Source organism: Panthera uncia (assembly GCF_023721935.1).
Source record: "Panthera uncia isolate 11264 chromosome B3 unlocalized genomic scaffold, Puncia_PCG_1.0 HiC_scaffold_1, whole genome shotgun sequence".
Taxonomy (NCBI): domain Eukaryota; kingdom Metazoa; phylum Chordata; class Mammalia; order Carnivora; family Felidae; genus Panthera; species Panthera uncia.
The window spans coordinates 109,880,129-109,900,137 of record NW_026057582.1 but is presented as its reverse complement, the minus strand read 5'-3'; the positions used below and the strand labels follow the sequence as shown (position 1 = coordinate 109,900,137).

Sequence of the window (20,009 nt, the reverse complement as noted above, 5' to 3'; positions counted from 1 at the left end):
TGCTGGTCGCCGGCTGGCACTGTGCTACGCAGCCCGGAAAGGTGGAGGGAAGAGAAGCCTCAGGGTGCCTGGGACAGGCGGCTGGCCCGCTAGATCGTGTCCAGGCTGAACACATGGTCTGTGCAAAGGCGGCGGGGGAGCGGGGCACCTGGGTGGCTCAGCCGGTTGAGCGTCCAACTTCGGCTCCTGAGTTCAAGCCCCGTATCCGGCTAGCTGCTGTCAGCCTGGCAGCACAGAGCCTGCTTCGGATCCTCTGCCCCCCCTCTCTCCGCCCCTTCCCCCGCTTGCACTCTCCCAAAAATAAATAAATATTAAAAAAAAAAAAAAAAAGGAGGCAGGGGAGCACTTCAGATGGGTTCAGGGAGGAGAGAGACGGGTGTGTGCAGGAGGGGCTGAGGCACACTTACCCAGCAGAATTTAGAGGAGCAGACGGGAGGTATGAATTTCTGAGCGGCAGTTAGAGCGCATACAAGACCACCATGAAGACACTGGGTACATCAGGCAGGTAGGAGGTGCGCTGCTCTTGGATCAGCGGACTTGAATTAAGACAAATCCGAACTGTCCAGACGAAGCCTGGCCTTGTCCTGGTCTATCACGTCCATTCCAGCACATTCACATCGCTAGGTCTCTGCTGGAGCTCTTCCCTCTGCCCGGCATGCCCCCTCTCCTCCCGGCTTTCCCATCTCCTTGAACTCCTCCTCAGGCTTCAAAGCCCAGCTGTAATTTTCATAGCTCCTCGCATGCAGAAAAAAACTTCTTCCTCATCTGTGTCTCCTTGATATGTTGCACATCACCGACGTTTTGCATTAGTTTCGCGGTGACTTTTTTTTTTTTTTTAAACATCTTTTTGTCTCCCCGGGTGGCCACTTATCATCTGTTAGCCTGTCAACGAATCCAGGGCAAGGATATTGTCCTGTGCTCGGTTTAAGTCTCAGCACATAGTAATAGTCCCTCGAACACAGCAGATGCCCAAAAACATCAGCTGGAGAAGAATTAAACAGAAGTGAATGCAGGGAAGGGGGGGGGGGCGCGTTGTGATTTCTTGAGAGGAATGATGTGGCGAAATCAGAATTTTAGGAATATTAATCTGTCAGCATGAAAGGAGATGGATTAAAATGAAAAAAGTAACTCGTGGCTGGGAGTCAAGAGGCGAGATGATTACTGTAATGTGGACAGGGTTTATGGAGGGGGCAGAGGGAACGGAGACAGGAAAATGAACCCCTGTGATATCACAAAAGAATGTGGACAGAACTTGGTAATGAATGTGCTCTAAACGTGGGGGACAGGATGGGGCTCTCAAACCCTGAGGCTGCCTGCCAACTGGGAGGAAGTGGTGCCATGGAGGGAAATGTGGGGGACCGAGAAGGATGGGGCAGTGCCCAGCCACTCTTTAGGATAATTGGATGCAATCACAATCAGATTTCCAGGCAACACAACAAAACAAACAAACAAAAACCCCAAAAAGCCTCCAAGCCAAAATATCCAACCCTGATCTTACAAACCCTGGACTGTATGTTATTTTATTCATTTTTTCCTAGCAGCCAGTTAGATTTCTTACTGAAAGAAAGACCTGCTGCCTGCTCCGGTCTGGGCGTGGAGGTGATCACGGGAGCTCATCTGACCAGCCCTCTTCACAAGACGGCCAGCCAGGTGGCTTGTTCAGTAGAGGCTCCAGTATTCTGATCACCCAAACTCATTTCCCAGGCCGGGACCTCTGGGAAATCCCTGCTCCAACCCTGCAGAGCTTTATAGGAAAGTCCCAGGACTCCCATCTGCTTCCTCGAATTAATTCCAGGGCTAGGATTTTGTTTTCTAAAGGAATTCAACTGTGGTGCCAACAAAAATCTATAGGAATTGAGTAGTACTGTATTTCAATCACGTTCTGAAAATGTTTGCATCTTTGTATATCGAGACCCAGTAAGATCCCATAAAGCCCTTCATCACCCCTTTATCAATGAAGTAAAGACATATGCAGGTTGTGCAGGTTTTAAGAGCTGTGTGATCTTTGAAAAATCGTTACATTATAATTCTGTGCCTGGGTGCCTTCAGCTGTGCAGGACAGTTGGACAAGATGATTCCTTAGACTTGCATGTCTCTTATTCCAAATTCCAACAGGCATCCCACAATCGCTTCAGCTACCCAGGTCCGAGGCTTCAGATTCACTTACTGAGCGGAATGGGGTGGGGGTCGATCACAAAGGAGGCAGAAGAGACACAAGCATGCACATTTAACAGGCAGTAGGGAAGGCCGGTGGGAGGGGGCGGGGGGGGGGGCTGGGTGTGGGCTGCTTAGCAAACACCAGACCCGCAATTTCCAGATGCTAAGTGGGCCTGAGAACGCCCTGAAATCCCCTTCCCAAGTTAGGGCTGATGTTATTTAGAAGAAAGAAAAAAAAAAAAAATACTAACTTCCAGATCTCTAAAGCTCCACGAGCTACTTCTGCAAAAGCCAATCCTATAAACGCGCCAAGGGGCTGCAGGTACTTGGGCTGCATTTGAGGAAGTGTCCGGAGTTGGCGGAAACAACCCATCCACTCCGGCTCTCGCTGGCGCGGGGCTGCAGCGGCTTAGCTCAGACACACACCAGGATTTGAGGCTTTCTAGAAAACGGCGTGGCCGAGGCCCCGGGCTGGGGCTCGATGCGCGCCGACCGAGACCGGATCAGCTCTCCGGCCCGGGGCAGAAGGAAGGCGAGGCAGGGGTCGGGGCGCACGGGCTGGGTGTGCCCTCGCCGGCCCCCCTCCGCCCCGACCCGGGGAGCGCGGGGCCCCGACTACAGGACGGCCCAGGTTGGCTGTCTCTAGAGTTTCAGAGTTGGAGAGTGGAGGAGTGCGTGCTGGCGCCGGGACACAGCAGATCCCCCGGGAAGGGAAGAGAAGGGAAGGGACGGAGAGGCGGCGCAGCCGTCGGCTGGGACCAAGCGCGCGCTGGCTCCCCAAGCCCGGTGCGGGCGCAGCCCCCCGCTCCCCGGACACACCCACTGCGCCCGCCGCCCGCGCCGTCGCCCCGAGGTCCAGAGCGGGCCCGGGAGGAGGACAGCGGCCGGGCCGGGTCGGGGCCGCGCGGGCGGGGCGCAGGGGGCGCGGGCGGCTCTGCTCACCTGGCGGTCCGCGTCCCGGAGCGGCCGGCGGCCGCCTCGCCTCGCCCCCGCGTGCTTCCCGGCGCCGGGCAGCCCCGAGCCCGCCGCATGGACGGCCGCCGCCTCCGCCCCGCGCCCGCCCTGCACGGGCTCCCGCTGCGCCCCGGTTCGGCGTCGGGCTGCGCGGGCGGCCAGAGGCTCGGGCGCGCGCGGAAAGCTGTGGCTCGAAGTTTGCGACCGGGAGAACCGGGATCCGCGCTCCCTCGGTCCCTCCTCCCTCCCCCACCGGCGGCCTCCCGCTGTCATCTGGAGCCGCTCCTGCCGCCCCCTGGCGGCCGCCTCGGGAAGGAACGCCCTCCCCCCCAACCTCCCGCCGTGACCCCGGAGGGGGCCCTTACAAACAGGAGCGGGACTGAGCCCTGGGTCCCTGGGCACGGGGAGAACAGACGTCGTCCCGTGAGGGTGGCGAGAGTGGAGTGGAGTGTGGTCCGGGCCGGCCAGGACCCGCTGAGGGAGAGGAAAAGGGCTGAAACCAGGAGGTAAAGCAGGGCCAAATGGTGGAATCCCTCTTTCATCTTCTCCTGGGGTTTGTGGGACCATTGAAGGACTGGGGTTCAGGAGGGACGGGGCATCCTTGTGTTTGGAACAACCATTCCAGCTGCAGCAGCCGGGGGCTGAGGCTGGAGCAGGGAGCCAGCACGGAAAATTTCTCTGTAAACCAGAGCAGAAGACATGACTCTAAGGATAGGGAAGGAGGAGCCCTCCTCCAAAGGGCACACAGTCACACTCACTCACTGCTCACTCGCCAGGTAAGACTCGCTGGGCTCCTGAAGGCAAAGGAACAGGACAAGAGCCTTCAGGCTCTAACCAAAGTTCCAGCGCTCATTGAGGGGAGAGATGAAACACAGTCCGGACAGCCAGGGTGATTCAGCCTTGTTACTTGTCTCATTCAAGGTACTAGTGTGGGAAGGAAAAAGCTGGCGGCAAAACCATCATCATCGTCATCGTCATCAAGCTTTGGTCTGTGTATCCAAGCCCTTCTTTTTAGTAATTGGGCAATATTGTCCCAAGAAGGGCCTGAGGACAGCTACTGAACGGCAGGAAAAGTACCAGAGCCCGGTTTCTTGGTTCCTAACGCCGTGCGACATTCTTTACATCAAACTGAGATGTTTATGGCCAATGAGGTAGCGACTGAGAAAATGTCGCCTCCTCTCCCCTTCCCCGGTGGGGGTGGGATGACCTCAAACATCTGAAGAGGCTGCCCAGCTATAGGTAGGTAGTCTCCCTCAATACCAGTCGGCCTGTTTATCCCTCCTCCAAAGCCTGTTTGCAAGAGCTGTTTTGAAAGTGCAGGTGCACAGTGGGACAGTGACGGTGACGGCAGAAGCGAGCTCCCTGCCCCAAGCACCCTGGGATGGGTGCGGTGTGTGGGAGGAGAAAGGAGAGCAACAGGGCAGGGAGCCCCAGGGGAAAAAAAATCACCAAAAGAAAGTGGCAACCCAAGAGATCAGGCCAAAGAAAGGAAACCAACTCTGAGTGCCAGGAGCCTGGGCAGAGCCAGTCCTGACTGATCCGCACGGGTTCAAATGGGAGGAAACAGTTCCACACTTGATCATGCAGATTTTGATGGGAGGCACCTGGTGGGAGTGGGATTAAATTAGTTCTGGGTGTCACAGGTCCCATGGGTCCAAGGTAAGCAGCTCTAACAGCTCTAGTAAATTCTGACCAGTTTAAATCATTTAAAATGATAGAAAAGTTAGACCATCTTGAGATGTACTTAATGCCATTGAATTGTATGCCTAAAAATGGTTAGAATGGTTATTTTTATGTAATGCATATTTTGCCACATTTTTTAAAGTTTATTTATTTATTTTGAGAGAGACAGTATAAGTTGGGGAGGGGCAGAGGGGAGACAGAGAGAGAAAGAGAGAGAGAAAGAGAGAGAGAGAATCCTAAGCAGGCTCTGAGCTGCCAGCACAGAGCCCATTGTGGTGCTCAAACCCACGAAGCCAAGAGATCATGACCTGAGCCGAAACCAAGAGTCAGACGCTTAACCGACTGAGCCACCCAAGAGCCCCTTTGCCACAACTTTTGAAAAGAAAGCAAAACGAATAAAAGTTGTTCCCATTGGGTGGATCCATTTAAAAGACATGTACGGACTGCAGGAAGTGAAATGAAGAAAGTTCCAGTCCCAAAGAAGCTCAGAGTGAGGTGAGAGAGGCATCACACAGCCGGGAAATTATTCTAGTAGGTGGTGTACCTGGGGGATATGCAGAAGTAGCTAAAGACTCCTGGGAGGGGAGCACAAGTGTAGTCCGTTCTGCCTGAGCTGAGTCTTCAAGGCTGAGGGGAGTTTCTCAGGCAGGTATGAACAGGCCTGAAGGCTTGACCCAGCTGACCTAGGCTGGTTCTTCAGAACTGATTCCGATCCCCTTCAAACTTGGTCAGATCGTGGTGGCTGTGTTTTGCTGGCCTGTCACAGAATGTTCTCATTATTTAAAGTCAAGGCCAGGGTGGTTCAGTCAGTTAAGCGTCCCACTCTTGATTTCGGCTCAGGTCAGAGCCTGCTTGGGATCCTCTCTCTCCCCATCTCTCTCTGTTCCTCCCCCGTTTGTGCTCTCTCAAAATAAATAAACTTAAAAAAAGAAAGAAAGAAAGAATGTCAATGCCATACTGTGAAATCCAGTCTCGTTTTATTTTATTTTATTTTATTTTATTTTATTTTATTTCATTTTATTTCATTTCATTTCATTTCATTTTATTTCATTTTATTTTAATGTTTATTTATTTTTGAAAGAGAAACAGAGACAGAGCACGAGCAGGGGAGGGGAAGAGACAGAAAGGGAGACACAGAATCTGAAACAGGCTCCAGGCTCTGAGCTGTCAGCACAGAGCCCGACTTGGGGCTTAAACCCACGAACGGTGAGATCATGACCTGAGCCGAAGTCGGACGCTCAACGGACGGAGCCACCCAGGCGCCCCTCCAATCTTATTTTAAACAAAAAGGTATTTACATTATGCATAGGCACCAGTGAATATTAATTACATTAAAACAGCAAGTTTTTCAGCTTTCAGTCCTGCTGTAATTTCACTTTTATCCAAGTGTGGATGTATGTGTAAATCGGATTGGCAGGATTCGGTCCTCGTGTATGAGATAAGCTACTGAATCTCACCAATAAAGAAGGCAAAGGAGAGTAGGGGCCCCAGATTAGCTGGGGTCATCCTATCCAGAGTGTCTTCCTGGTGCGTCAGTGTCTCCCATATACAACATCTTGGAGCCTGAGTTGTTAGTTACGCTCTTGCGTATCTTCAGTGACAAAGTGCTTACTACTTCATAAAATAGCTCAGACTATTAGTGGAGGCTCCCTGTTAGAAAGCCCCTTTTCATTTTGAACTGAAACCTTTCCCCTGTAACTACTCCCCATACATCCTATTGTAGGACAGTCCTCATTTATACCTGTTATCCTGGCATAATTATCAATTAACAGTGCCCTTTCACTCTGTGAGTCCTGGTTGTGACGGTAAATGATCCGGCCACCCTACGGAAGACCGCCACTGCCCCACCTCACTAAATCTGTCCCCTGCTAGAACCACATCTCGCATGGGCCATTCCTCCCAAGGGGCCCCAGGCTGGAGCCTGGTCCACGGTAAAGACCCCCAAATGCTTGAGGAAGAATGGCAAATTGCTGAGAGCAACGTCCTGGGATTCCAGAGCATGTGGAACTTGAGTAAGAGCAGAGTGTGAACAGATTGCAGGAAGGCAACTCAGGACAACCAGACCTTTGTCGGGGAGACTTATGAGTAACACGGCTTCCGTACTTCGCTAATAAGCACCGACCACGAATCCTTTTACCAGCAGAACATTTCTTGGGGCTAGAATTCCAAAAATTATGCTTTGAAAAAATACTGCTTTACGCTCTTGACAAACACTAGTGTTTTCACCCTAATGGCATTTCAGGGGGTTGTGTCCCAGCAGGGAAGGAAACCCCTGTATTATCCCTACTTTGTTAACATTTGGAGGTGAAGGGAAACAGACACATTTTCAAACCCCTAATTTCAGGCTCCAGCGAGGTACCAGGATCCATTACAATGCTTATAAAATCGTTCCTTTTATTTTCTTGGTTGTAAACCTTTGTAGACTGTAAAGTCAAGGCAAGCTTGTGCCCAACGAATAATAAGTAAGGGAAGCGCAATAAAATGAAAACACAACACAACACAACACAACACAACCTGTTGTGAGCTGGAAACTTTGTCTGATGTTTTAAGCTGTTTCTGAGTGCCTTGGGTGAGTGTTAAGGAGCCTTTCCTCCCCTGCTTGCCTCATTAACTCACTTCATTCTCTTCCTCCTCCAGGGGATCTGGGATGTCAGCCTGAAAACTGAGTCCCGAGTTCCCATGCCCCCGCCTGGGGCTGGCCCCCTACTTGACCTATGTATAATCTATAATTATGCAAGAGAAGGGCTGAGGCCACAAGCTTGGAGGACAGAGGCAAAATGGCTTCTAATGGCATATCAAAGTCTCCTATCAAACATCAGAGGTGACCGGCTCCGTTTCAGAGTGCCCAATTCTTGTTCCCTCTCTCCCTTCGCTCTTCCTTCTTATCCTACGTCTGGTCAGAGGAGATAGGAAACTTCGTGTTACCTGGTACAAGACAACTTTTGGAATCCCAAATATTCAGATTATTTCTCTTTTCCTTCTTTGCAAGTGATAATACTCACAGCTCAAAGGCATCACCCAGATCGAAGCCGCTTCTCTCCGGGAGTGGCAATGCCGAGCAAGAAGAAAAGTGGGCATCTTGACCTCCAGGTTCACACCCCTTTCTCCTTCCGGCACCGATTACCTAGATGAAGACAATCGTCATCTATGGGAAAAGTCCACTTGCAAGTGCTTCCTCTCAAACACGATTGGTTGATCATCTTCTTCATCCAGCCAACCTATATTGATTGAAGCTCACAGTGAAGGATTACAGGGAGGATGAGAAAAGTTAGCCAGAGTAAAAAGAGGACAGGGTGGGAGAGGCTGTTCTAGACAGAAGGAAACACACTTTGCAAAGCCCCCGAGAGAAGCGACACACACATGAAGCAGAAGGAAGGGGGATGTGGCCAGGACTCAGAACCTAAGACAGAGAGAGGGAGGTGGAGGGGATGGGCTGAGGTCTGACTGCGCCGAGCCCTGCAGGCATAGTTAACAATCCTTTGACAACCACAAAAACAGGGGTGTCCCATCAGAGCACATACAAGGAGTGGGGTCCTGGAGCCCCCTCCTGTCCTAGATACTGGATTGGAGGGTCTAGGGATTCCAGATCAGAAGAAGGGAGGTGACTTCTATACCAATATAGAAGTAAATCATTTTGTAAATGATTGGGAGAGCTGTCCTGTCCAAATCTGTTAAAGGTCGGTGATGCTTATGACCATTTTTGTAAGTTGGCTTATTTTCAAATGAGCCTCTGAGGGGGTTTAAGCAGCGGCTGACACCATCAGATCTGTGTTTATCCAAAGAGATAGGGAAAAAAAATCCCCTTTGTTATTAAAAAAAAAAAGGTAATGCAAAAACATCATTCCACAATTCTTTTGTAATGAAAAAATAAATGCAAAATAAAACAAATCCATCATTCTAAAGGAATGCCCTGTGTTTCCCTTCCCCTGTTCCTGGGAGACTCTCCTAATATGGTCTTGTCCTTTGCCCATTGCCCATGCTGACCTTGTGACCAGGTGCTGCAGGCCTCCAAGATGGCCTGGGGGTTAGGGGTCTCAGTGTAGGAAACGGCTTCTCTGTTTGAGGCTAATCACCTCACACGGTGCCTGAAATTGCCATCACCTTGACCTCACTGGCAGTTTTCCCTCTTTAGCAAACTGGCTTTCTTGTTGAATTAATTCATTTTTATAACGTCTCGGAGATACTGCATAGCCACTGAACGCTGGCCAGATACGGTTTGTATATAAACCCAGGGCACCACGGGCCACAAGGTCAGCCTCCAAGTTCATTGCTTTACCTTGCCTATTTTCATCTTGCCTCTCTTCAGTATACAGAGACCCAGCTAGGTGCCAGTTGTGACATCTTGCCAGACTTTGCTGCCAAGATGTTCGTGGCTCCTACGTTCCTTTTTCCTTCTTTTTTTTTTTTCCTTTAACGTTTCCTGTCTCGCTGCTGTGTGATAAAGGAATCTTCTGCCTACAAGGAGCAGCTCCATGCAGTAAAAGCAATCAGCCAACCCCCCCAACCTCTACACCAGCATCACCCACTGGCCATGTCATGATAGGAATCACCAATCTCAGAATGGCAGTGGCCTCGTCTATAAAATGGGAAGAACATATTTATACCTGTTGGAAGAAAAGGAGACTAACTGACTCACCCCGAGACTTGAAGCCCCTCCCAGCTCTCAGATCTCTGATTCTCTCAGAAACTCTGCACCAGGGAAATGATGTGGCTCATTTCGGATCCATCTGGGAAAAGATGACATACACAGAAAAGTATGTGACTTTTTTTTTTTTTTTAATTTCAAGCTGCATTTGAAATGGTTTCTTTCATTTCCACCCCTCATAAGTCCATGGATGGAGGACACTGGGGGGTCTCGTGCTTTCCGAAACAGCCATCAAAACCACGAACATCATCTTGAGTTCCAAATCTCATACACACCGAGGCTGAGGATTTCAGGCCCTGCTCAAAGCACGTTGAATCAAGTGGTGTTTTTTTCCTTCTTTGGAGTTAAAACAAGAACACGGCTAAGTGTCCTTGATGGGCTGGTGCAGAGGCTCAGCCCAGCAGAACAGGCCCAAGTTTCTACGACTACCTATGCCTCTTCCTAGAACTCTTGTGTAGATTCCGGGTTTGTTCAGGAAGTGTTCTGAGACCTGAGAAGCATTTCTTCTAAAGCACTGGGGGACCTCCTACCTCCAGGGCCCAGCTGCCTGAGCAGTGGGGTCACTGCCTCACCTCTTATGTCTCTGGCGAAGGGCCACGCCTATTCTCGTAACCACCAGAGAGCAAGTCATGTGAAGGCAGAAGTCTTTAGACAAGGCAGAGCTCCCCCTAGTCAGCTGGTATACTTAACGGCACGTTTCCCAGGAGTTGAAGGGCAAATACAAGGCTGCGGTGTGGAGTGGACAGGAAATTAAGCTACGATTCAGAAAAAAAGAATCACAGCTTGTCGCTTTAATCTGGTTTAATCACTTAACCTCTCTGCGCCTCAGTTTCCTCATCTGCAGAGTGGGACTACGCACTCACTGCTGACTTCTCCCAAGTGGGCAAATGGGTCGCGAGTACTCTCATGCCCTGTACCTTCCCACTTAGAATTGTAAGTCTGAGAGAAGTTGGGCTGAGTGCTTGGTCTGTCCCTTCTGTCTGGCTAGCTGTATGGCCATTCTTCCATTGTCATGGGAACATTCCACAGGAGGAGTGAAGGGGACAGGATCAAGCAGAGAACAAACAGAAGCAAGAACCAGTGTGTAGATTAAGATACAGACTTCTTCTGACCCAGTTCTGTGAGTGGAAAATACCACACAGTGAGAAAAAAAACAAATCGCCCTGACATGCAATTAGGTTTTGTGGTACGGGTCAGAGGTCCACCCAAAGGGCTCATTTTTTTTTTTTTTATTCCTCTTTTGTCTTTATTTTTTCTTTTCTTTTTTTTTTAATTTTTTTTTAACGTTTATTTATTTTTGAGACAGAGAGAGACAGAGCATGAACGGGGGAGGGACAGAGAGAGAGGGAGACACAGAATCGGAAACAGGCTCCAGGCTCCGAGCCGTCAGCCCAGAGCCCGACGCGGGGCTCGAACTCACGGACCGCGAGATCGTGACCTGAGCCGAAGTCGGATGCTTAACTGACTGTGCCACCCAGGCGCCCCTATTTTTTCTTTTCTTCTTTTTTCCCCCTTCTTCCTTTTTCTTTTTCCTTTTTCTTAAAAAAAAGGTTGTTTGAAGAAGAGAGAGAAAAGAAATACATTTTCACAAGATTAACTTTAATCGGGGGTCAAACTTTTTACTTGTCAGCATCTGAAATTCCCTTGAAGCTAATAAGAACCATCTTCTGTGTAATCGTTTCCTGAAGAGGAGACATCTGACTTGTGGAAGGTGCGTGGGTTTTACAGTTAAACAAGTATGCACCTGGATCCTTGCTCTGCTGACTTATTACCTGTGTGACTTTGGAAAGGTGACTTAATGGAGTCCGAGTTTTTCAATTTGTAAGTCGAGATAACAACTCTTGAGGGTATGGTTTGGGTAGTCATTACCGAGATTCTCCATTTCGCCCTTAGGGGCAAGAGACGATTTAACTTCCCTGTCTCCTTGTCCTTAAGTTAAATGTGGCCATGTGGCTTGCTATGGCCAATGGAATGTGACTTCTCTAAGAAAAGAAAGAAAGAAAGAAAGAAAGAAAGAAAGAAAGAAAGAGGACGGGAGGGAGGAAGGGAGAGAGAGAAGAAAGAGAAGAGGAAAGAAAAGAGAAGAAAAGAGAAGAGAAGAGAAGAGGAAAGAAAAGAGAAGAGGAAAGAGAAGAGAAAGAAAAGAAAAGAGAAGAGAAAAGCTAGCAGATGCTCTAAGTCTCAGTGTACAAATCATGTCCCCTTCCCACTGGCGCTGTGACTGTGAAAACAATGGCGAAGATGTGGCCTTGGTTAGCCTGGGTCTCAGAGGTCTCTGAAGAGCACAGCACCCACCACCCCTTGTTGTGTAAGCACGTGTAGCATCTTTTGGTGTGTTAAGCCACTGAGATTTGGGTTTATTACTGTGGCAAAACCTGGCATACTGGGATTCATACAGTGGTTGTTCCAATAAAATATGGCAGTGTGTCCAAACACAATTTGGCAAGGGTAAAGTGTTTGAAAAGTCTTGTTACTTCACCATACAGAGGGAATTGTGCCGATTAGGAGGCCCAGGGAAATTCTTGTATGGGTCAGGCAAGCCACAGAAAGGTGCAAGTTCACCCCAGACTGTCTCCACTAGCAGCCAGAATCAGGGAGATCCTGAAAATCTCCCTCAGTGGATCTGCCATGGTGACCAAAATACCACCTCTGCCTTTGAATAAGCTCCAGAAAGAGGGCCAGTCTCTGCCCTGAAAGGGGGGACGCTGAGGGGGAATTCTCCAGGATCTGGGGGGTGGAGTGAAACCCAGGAAGGGTAGGAAGGCACAGCGGTGGGAGAGCTTTGCAGGGCAGTGATACAGAAATGAGGCCAGCACCATGGGGGCAAGTCCTGGGCCGTGGGAGGCTTAAGCACATCTCTGTACACGGCCCCTGCCTCTCCTCTCTTGCCACGTTGCATCGTCTCCCCTCCCATCATCATTTTCTTCCTCGTATCTTCCATGATAACTTCTTGGGGAGTGATTCTTGCTACCACCTAAATCTGACCTCTGCCCCTCAACTCCAGGCTCCCGTTGCCTAGATATTTTGGCAGGCTCTTCCTGTCAATGTGTGATGAACAGAACACAGAACATATCCCCGTCCCCCCCCCCCCCCCCGAACCTGTTTCCCACTCTACACTCCATGTCTGGGTGAAGGGCACCTTCTCCCGGCCACTCAAGCTCAAAATCTCAGAGTTTTTATGGCCTTCTCAGAGCATTTTTTCCCCCATTAATGTGAAAAGGGAGGATGCAAACAAGGAAAAGCACTGAAAGTATTATGCAGGCCTAATGAGGTTGTGGTTCAATCTTCATGTGAATGTGTTCCTTTGAGAATTTGTCTTCGGGAAAAATGCCTCTAATTGTGGATTCAGAAAATAGAATGTGGACAGCCTAACTCTTTTAGGCCATAACAAAGAGCTATTACCGAAAATTTTAAAATGCAACTCTTTTTTTGCAATAAATGCCACGTATAAAGATAGCATTTTCCACACAGCAAAAGATCAGTGATCTCAGAAGCAAAAGGAGATGCTAATTCCAGAAAAACATAGAATAAGGGAAGGCACACTGAATACAACTATAAATCCTGGACAGAACAGATGGAGTAGGTATCTGAGGGCTCTGCCACATAGACTGTAGCAGGCAGGTGAGGGAAAGAGACCAGAATGCAAAGTTGAACTAAACCAGCAGTGAGCTTGCCATTTTTCTTTCCCTCCAGTGTTGCCCCACCTGGACTCAAAGGCAGTCAGAAACTCAGAGGTGTGCACCAGAGGCCGAGAGAAAGAGCTCCAAGAGAAGTCCTCTCTTTCTGCTTCAAGAAACAAGAAAGGAGACTCCTAAGAGTTGGGGGGGGGGGTGGAAATCCTCTGGGTCTGATTTCTTTTTTTCCCAGCCGTGCCCACAGACAATATTGTGGCAGCAGTGGTAACGGGCAAGCACCTAATGGGTGGAATAGTTCTATTTGACAAGAGGAAAGGTGATCATAGTGTGCCGTATTCTTTTTGTGCTTCCAATCTTTCTTCCCACCACTTGGCTTTCGATACAGAAAGTTACAGGAAGCATGTGGCAGAGCAAGGAAACCAAAGCCCAAGCTTGCTGGCTGGAGGGCTTGGAGTGGAGGCTCCACGGAGCCAGACAGCATGGGGGAGAATGTGGAGAATGGAGGGATTAAGAAGGAAATCTCGTGAATTGATGTATGAACTCCTGGGCTTCCCTCCAAGCTGCACATGTGTGGATCTGACACTGAACAGCATACCATACAGATTTTGAGGACTGAACTATAGGATAGACCCTGATCCAGGCCCAAGACTGACCACTGGGTTGCACACACACTGGACTCATCGGAATGGCAATGCACTTTGAAAATAGAACTGACATTGAAACCATAGCCCATGGAGGCAGGTCCGAACTTACAGTCAGAATATAACCTGGTCCATAGCCTGATTAAAAAAAAAAAAAATCAATGTTCCTTTTATGACTTACACCAGACTCAGAGTCTCACAGCATAATGTTTGAAAGGTCCAGGATATAAACCCAAATCACTCAGCATATAAAGACCCATGAAATTCACAACTGACAAGGAAAGCAACAAGCAACAGATGTCAACTGTGAGAAGATTTTTTAAGGCAGTGATTATAACCATGCTCCAAGAAGTAAGAGCAAGCACTCTTGAAACAAACGGAAAAATAGAAAGTCTCTGCAAAAGAGAAGATAAAAAGATAAACCAAATGGAAATTCCAGAACTGAATAGTACAGTAACTGAAATAAAGTCTGTGAATGGAAATAAACTTAAGATAAATCAATAAAAAGTATCCAATCCAAATAACAGAGGAAAAAATTGGGGGAAAAAACCCAATAACTAACAGCGCCTGAGGGATCCCTGGAACAATATCAAGACATTTAATATTTGTGCTATTAGACTCCCAGAAGGAAAGAAAAAAGAGTGTTGAATGGGAACAAATATCTGAAGAAATTATGGTAGAAAAACTTCCACATTTCACAAGAGACATAACCATACAGCTTGAAGAAACTCACTGAACTCCAGAGAGGATAAATTCAAAGAAACCCAGATGTCATAATCAAACTGATGAAAGACAAAGACAAAGAAAAATTCCTGAAAGCAATCAAAGACAAATGATGTATTTCATACAGGGGAACAAATGTTCACATGACTGCTTGTTTCTCATCAGAAACCATGGAAACAGGAAGGAAGTAGAATAAAAATAAATGAAAAGAACTGTCAGCCCAGAATTCTGTATCCAGTGAAAATGTCCTTTAGGAATAAAGATGGATGAAGACATTCTCATACAAAGGAAAAGGAAGAGAATTCATTGCCACCAGAACTATTCTCTAATAAGTGCTAATGAAATTCTTCATAAAAGGAAATTACAGCAGAGGAAAATTTGTAAGAACAGTAATGAAGGCAGAACAACCAAAATGGAAGATATCTGGGAAATATAATAGGATTGAAGTTTTTAAAATATATATGACAGTTTAAAGCAAAACTTATAGCTCTGTCTGATGGAGTCGTCAATGTATGTAGATGTAATACTATGATGTGTACAATACGAAAGGGGATGCCAAAGGCACTTACACGGTGATAAAGTTTCTATAGCTCACTTGAAATTGTAGAATAGAATTCCAGATAGGGTGTGAAAAGTTAAGTATGTATTCCTAGAGCAACTACGAAAAAGGTTTCCTTTCAAAGAGCTATAGTAAAATTCTCAATAGAAAATTAAAACAGAGTACAAAAATATTCAAGTAATACAAGAAAAGGTAGGAAAGGGAAAATGAAAAACAGAAGAGACAAACAAATAAAATGGTGATCTAATTACCAACCTATCTTATATTAAATATAAATGGTACAAACACATATACCAGTTATTTGTTGCTGTGAAACAAATTGCCACAAACTTAGCTGCAATAAATATTTATTATCTCACAGTTTCTGTGGGTCAGGGGTCAAGGCACGCATGGCTTAGCTGGGCCCTCTGCCTTAGTGGCTCTCGTGAAGCTTCAACCAAGATGTTGGCCAGGAATGTGCTCTCATATGAAGGTTTGACTGGGAAGGGATCTACTTCCAAGCTCACTTACATGGTCATTAGGATGATTCAGTTTCTTTTGGGCTGCTGGACTGAGGGCCTCAGTTTTCAGCTGGACGTTAACTGTCATGTCTTTTGCCATGTGAGTCTCCCCAAAATGGCAGCTTCCTTCATCAAAGGCAGCAAGGGAACGAGTCTATCAAGATGGAAGTTATAACCTCAGGTGATGTAATCAAAAAGGTGACATCCCATTGCCTTTGCCACATCGTATTGGTTAGGAGCAACTCACAGGACCTTTCCACACTTAACCAGAGGGGATTAAGCAAGGACATAAATTCAAGATACAGGGATCACTGGGGCCATTTTAGAGTATGTCCATCAGGCCTCTCAGTGAAAAGACCAGGATTTAAAGAATGGATTAAAATAATAATAATAAAAACAAGACACAACTATATATTGCCTAAAAGAAACCCACATTAGATATGTTGATATAGGTGTGTTCAACATAAAAATAAGGAAAAAAGACAAACCATGCAAGCACTAATCAAAAGAAACCCATAATGGCTATTTTTATATTAAAATAGGCATTGGAACGTGAAAAATTACCAGGGACAAAGAGGAGACGTTGCATAACGATAGAAGAGTCAATTCACCAAGGAGGCAGCAATCCTCAATGTGTATGTACCCAGCAACAGGATTTCAGAATACAAAGCCAATAACTGATAGAAACGGAGAAATGACAAACCCACAGTTAGAAATGAAGACTTCGAAACTCCTCTCTCAGTAACTGATAGTGTAAATAGAGAGAAAATCAGCAAAAATGTAGAACTGAACAACGCACCAGCTGCTATTTATAGAACACCCGACAGCAGGACACACATTCCTTCCAAGTACACACGGGACACGTTGGAGCTCCTGATGCACAAACAATTATTCCCAAAGGAAGCCAGAGAAATAGAGAAGAGGTGGGGTGGGTGGTAGGGCGCAGAAGGAGAGGCGTTCTCTTACTTTACCAGCCGGCTACCTAGGGGACATCGTGGGGCCATGGTCAGTGCAGACTCTGAAGTGAAAAGGCAATTCTGATTTTAATCCAGTTTAATCTAGCAGTTTAAACAACTGAGAACAAATTTCACTTGCACAGAATTGCTTAAACAAGTTTGATCTGACCAGACCTAGTTTGCAGGCCGGTAGGTGTCCAGTTTTGAAACACAAATTCCAACATTTTGTCTGGGAAACGTATGTGGTGTTTTTTTTTTACATGTTAATTTCTTTTTGAGAAAGAGAGAAAGAGTGCACGCAAGTGGGGGAGGTGCAGAGACAGAGGGGGGCAGAGGATCTGAAGCGGGCTCCATGGTGACAGCAGCAAGCCTGATATGGGGCTCAGACTCATGAACTGCAAGATCACAACCCGAGCCGAAGTTGGACGCTCAACCGACTGAGCCACCGAGGCACCCTGGAAATGTATGTGTTTTAAATGTGGTTCACATAGACACGAATAGACACTTTTCCAAAGAACACATCTCGATGGCCAACAGACATAAGAACGTTGGCCCATCATCAGGCAAATACAAATAAAAGCCACACTGAGATACCACCTCACACCAGTCAGAGTGGCTAAAATGAATAAATCAGGAGACTATAGATGCTGGCGAGGATGTGGAGAAATGGGAACCCTCTTGCACTGTTGGTAGGAAGGCAAACTGGTGCAGCCACTCTGGAAAAAGTGTGGAGTTTCCTCAAAAAATTAAAAATAGATCTACCCTATGACCCAGCAGTAGCACTGCTAGGAATTTACCCAAGGGATACAGGAGTACTGATGCATAGGGGCACTTGTACCTCAATGTTTATAGCAGCACTCTCAACAATAGCCAAATTATGGAAAGAGCCTAAATGTCTATCAACGGATGAATGAGAAAAGAAGATGTGGTTTATATACACAATGGAATACTACTTGGCAATGAGAAAGAATGAAATCGTGCCGTTTGCAACAACGCGGATGGAACTGGAAGGTATTATGCTGAGTGAAAGAAGTCAGTCCGAGAATGACAGGTATCATATGTTTTCACTCATGTGTGGATCTTGAGAAACTTAACAGAAGACCATGGGGGAAGGGAAGGGGAAAAAAATAGTTACAAACAGAGAGGGAGGGAGGCAAACCACAAGAGACTCTTAAATACAGAGAACAAACTGGGGGTGGATGGGGGCGGCGGTGGGGGAGAAGGGAAAGTGCGTGATGGGCATTGAGGAGGGCATTTGTTGGCATGAGCACTGGGTGTTGTATGTAAGCCAATTTGACAATAAATTATATTAAAAAAATAAAATAAATGTGGTTCACGTAAATTACCTTTCCACTTCAGTTTTACTGTTCATTGCAGTCCAACTTGTATTCTCATTCATTCTCCACATCTTTTCTTTCTGCTTCTGTACTGGTTTGCCATTTGGATAAAGAAGTATGATTTATGTATCAATTCAGGTGACTTCTAGGCAGTCAACATAGTTTTGAATTCATTCATGTTCACACTGTCCATCAGTCAGGAAATGAGCTAAGCAAAAGTGTCTAATATCCCTATATCAAATAAGACTCAATTCAGAAATTCTTTGAGGAAAAAATATGTAAAGGTGTTTAATTAGAGAGTTATATTCAGAATTTGGAAGGATGGTCAGCAGTTCATATAGTCAACATATTTTCCATAGAAGCAGTACCACCTGGGACAGAGCCCTCAAAGAACTGGGGACATCTTTTCTCTTTGAAAGTGTGTCTTATTATGGTTCTGGCTTTTGATAAAGTAATTCAAATCTTAGTGTTGTCCCAACGAAAAAAAGAGGTTTCCCCAAAACAACATTGTGAGAAGGTCAGTCATGGTCATGTACAGTAGCCTCCCCTTACCCATAGGGGATACGTTTCAAGCCCCCCGGGGGATGCCTTGAAATGGTAGACAGTGCTGACCCCTAATATATTGTTTTTTCCTATACATGCATATGATATAATTTAACTTATAAATGAGGCACAGTAAGAGATTAATGACAATTAATAATAAGATAGAACCACTGTAATAAAATATAGTATAATAAAAGTTATGTGAATGTGGTCTCTCTCTCTCTCTAAATACCTTATCGTACTGTACTCACTCTTCTTCTTCTCATGATGTGAGATAATAAAATGCCTCCACGATGAGATGAAGTGACGTGAATGACGTAGGGGTTGTGACATAGCCTTAGGCTACTACTGACCTTATGACCTACATTAGAGGAACGTCATGTGCTTCTGGATCACACGTGACCAGGAGTAATGAAAAGTGAAACCAGGGTGGGGGCAATAGGTTCACTCCCACTGATGGACTCTCATCTCTATATAATCAGAAAAAAAAAAAAAAACTGTTTTGTTTTTGCAAAGAAACTGCCCCAACGTGATTAAAACCTGGAACACTCAACAGTGTAAGAAATCACTTTTTAAAAATGTTTATTTACTTTTGAGAGAGAGTAACAGAGTATGAGCAGGGGAGGGGCAGAGAGAGAGGGAGACACAGAATGCGAAGCAGGCTCCAGGCTCTGAGCTGTCAGCACAGAGCCGGACATGGGGCTCAAACCCACGATACCGTGAGATCATGACCTGAGCCGAAATCAGATGCTTAACTGAATGAACCACCCAGGGGCCCCTGTAAGAAATCATTTTAAGGCTGGGGGTAAGCTATAGATCAATGAACATTATAAATACTGTACTGAATCAGTAAAGAGCTTGCTTTGGATTTTTAAAAAAATTTTTTTTTTTAACGTTTATTTATTTTTGAGACAGAGAGAGACAGAGCATGAATGGGGGAGGGGCAGAGAGAGAGGGAGACACAGAATCGGAAGCAGGCTCCAGGCTCTGAGCCATCAGCCCAGAGCCCGACGCGGGGCTTGAACTCACGGACTCACAGACCGTGAGATTGTGACCTGAGCTGAAGTTGGACGCTCAACCGACTGAGCCACCCAGGCGCCCCTGCTTTGGATTTTTAAAAAATATGCCCTTTAATGATCTATATAAGCAAAATGTAAGATACAATAGGTAATGGGATCTATAACCTATCTGTCTCTTTTTTTCCCCCTCAAATAGTTAATATACTTTTGAAGCCATCTGGCAATGCTGCCAGATTGATCAGGTTTAAACCGGCCAAAGTTGGTTTTAATCAGCAAACGCAAAACTATTGACATTAAAGCTGATTTGATCTAGTTTGAACTAGGCTACTTTGACAAATGTGACTTTAAACTAGTTTGATTTAGTTAGAATCTCTTTGTTGAGAATCATTCATCGTCCTGCCAAGAAGCTTTTTACACTATTTTCTCCTAACACAAAGCAGTGTCACCTGGCTGAATCCAGTTTCCTCCTTCTGAACCGTTGTGATCGTGTCGGTCTGACCCAGTAAGGACAAGTGGGAACCAGGTTTATCTGGTCTCAATCAGCATGAACTGCTCTCAATTTGATTTGTCCCAAGTTGGAGCATTTTAAACTATTCATTTGAACGGGCCTTATCCAATCTGATCCAGAAAAGTTGGTTTTGACATGGGTAGAACCAG

At 46.6% G+C, this 20,009-nt stretch overlaps 1 protein-coding gene across 1 annotated transcript in view; it reads right to left on the bottom strand.

Moving 5' to 3' along the window:
- THSD4 (thrombospondin type 1 domain containing 4) overlaps window positions 1–3,179 on the bottom strand; it is a 568,037-nt gene extending 564,858 nt beyond the window's left edge. Inside the window, exon 1 of the mRNA XM_049611866.1 lies at window positions 3,100–3,179. The gene's annotated coding sequence lies outside the window, so the exon portion shown is untranslated. The remainder of the gene's footprint in view (window positions 1–3,099) is intronic.
- Between the last annotated feature and the right edge of the window lie 16,830 nt (window positions 3,180–20,009).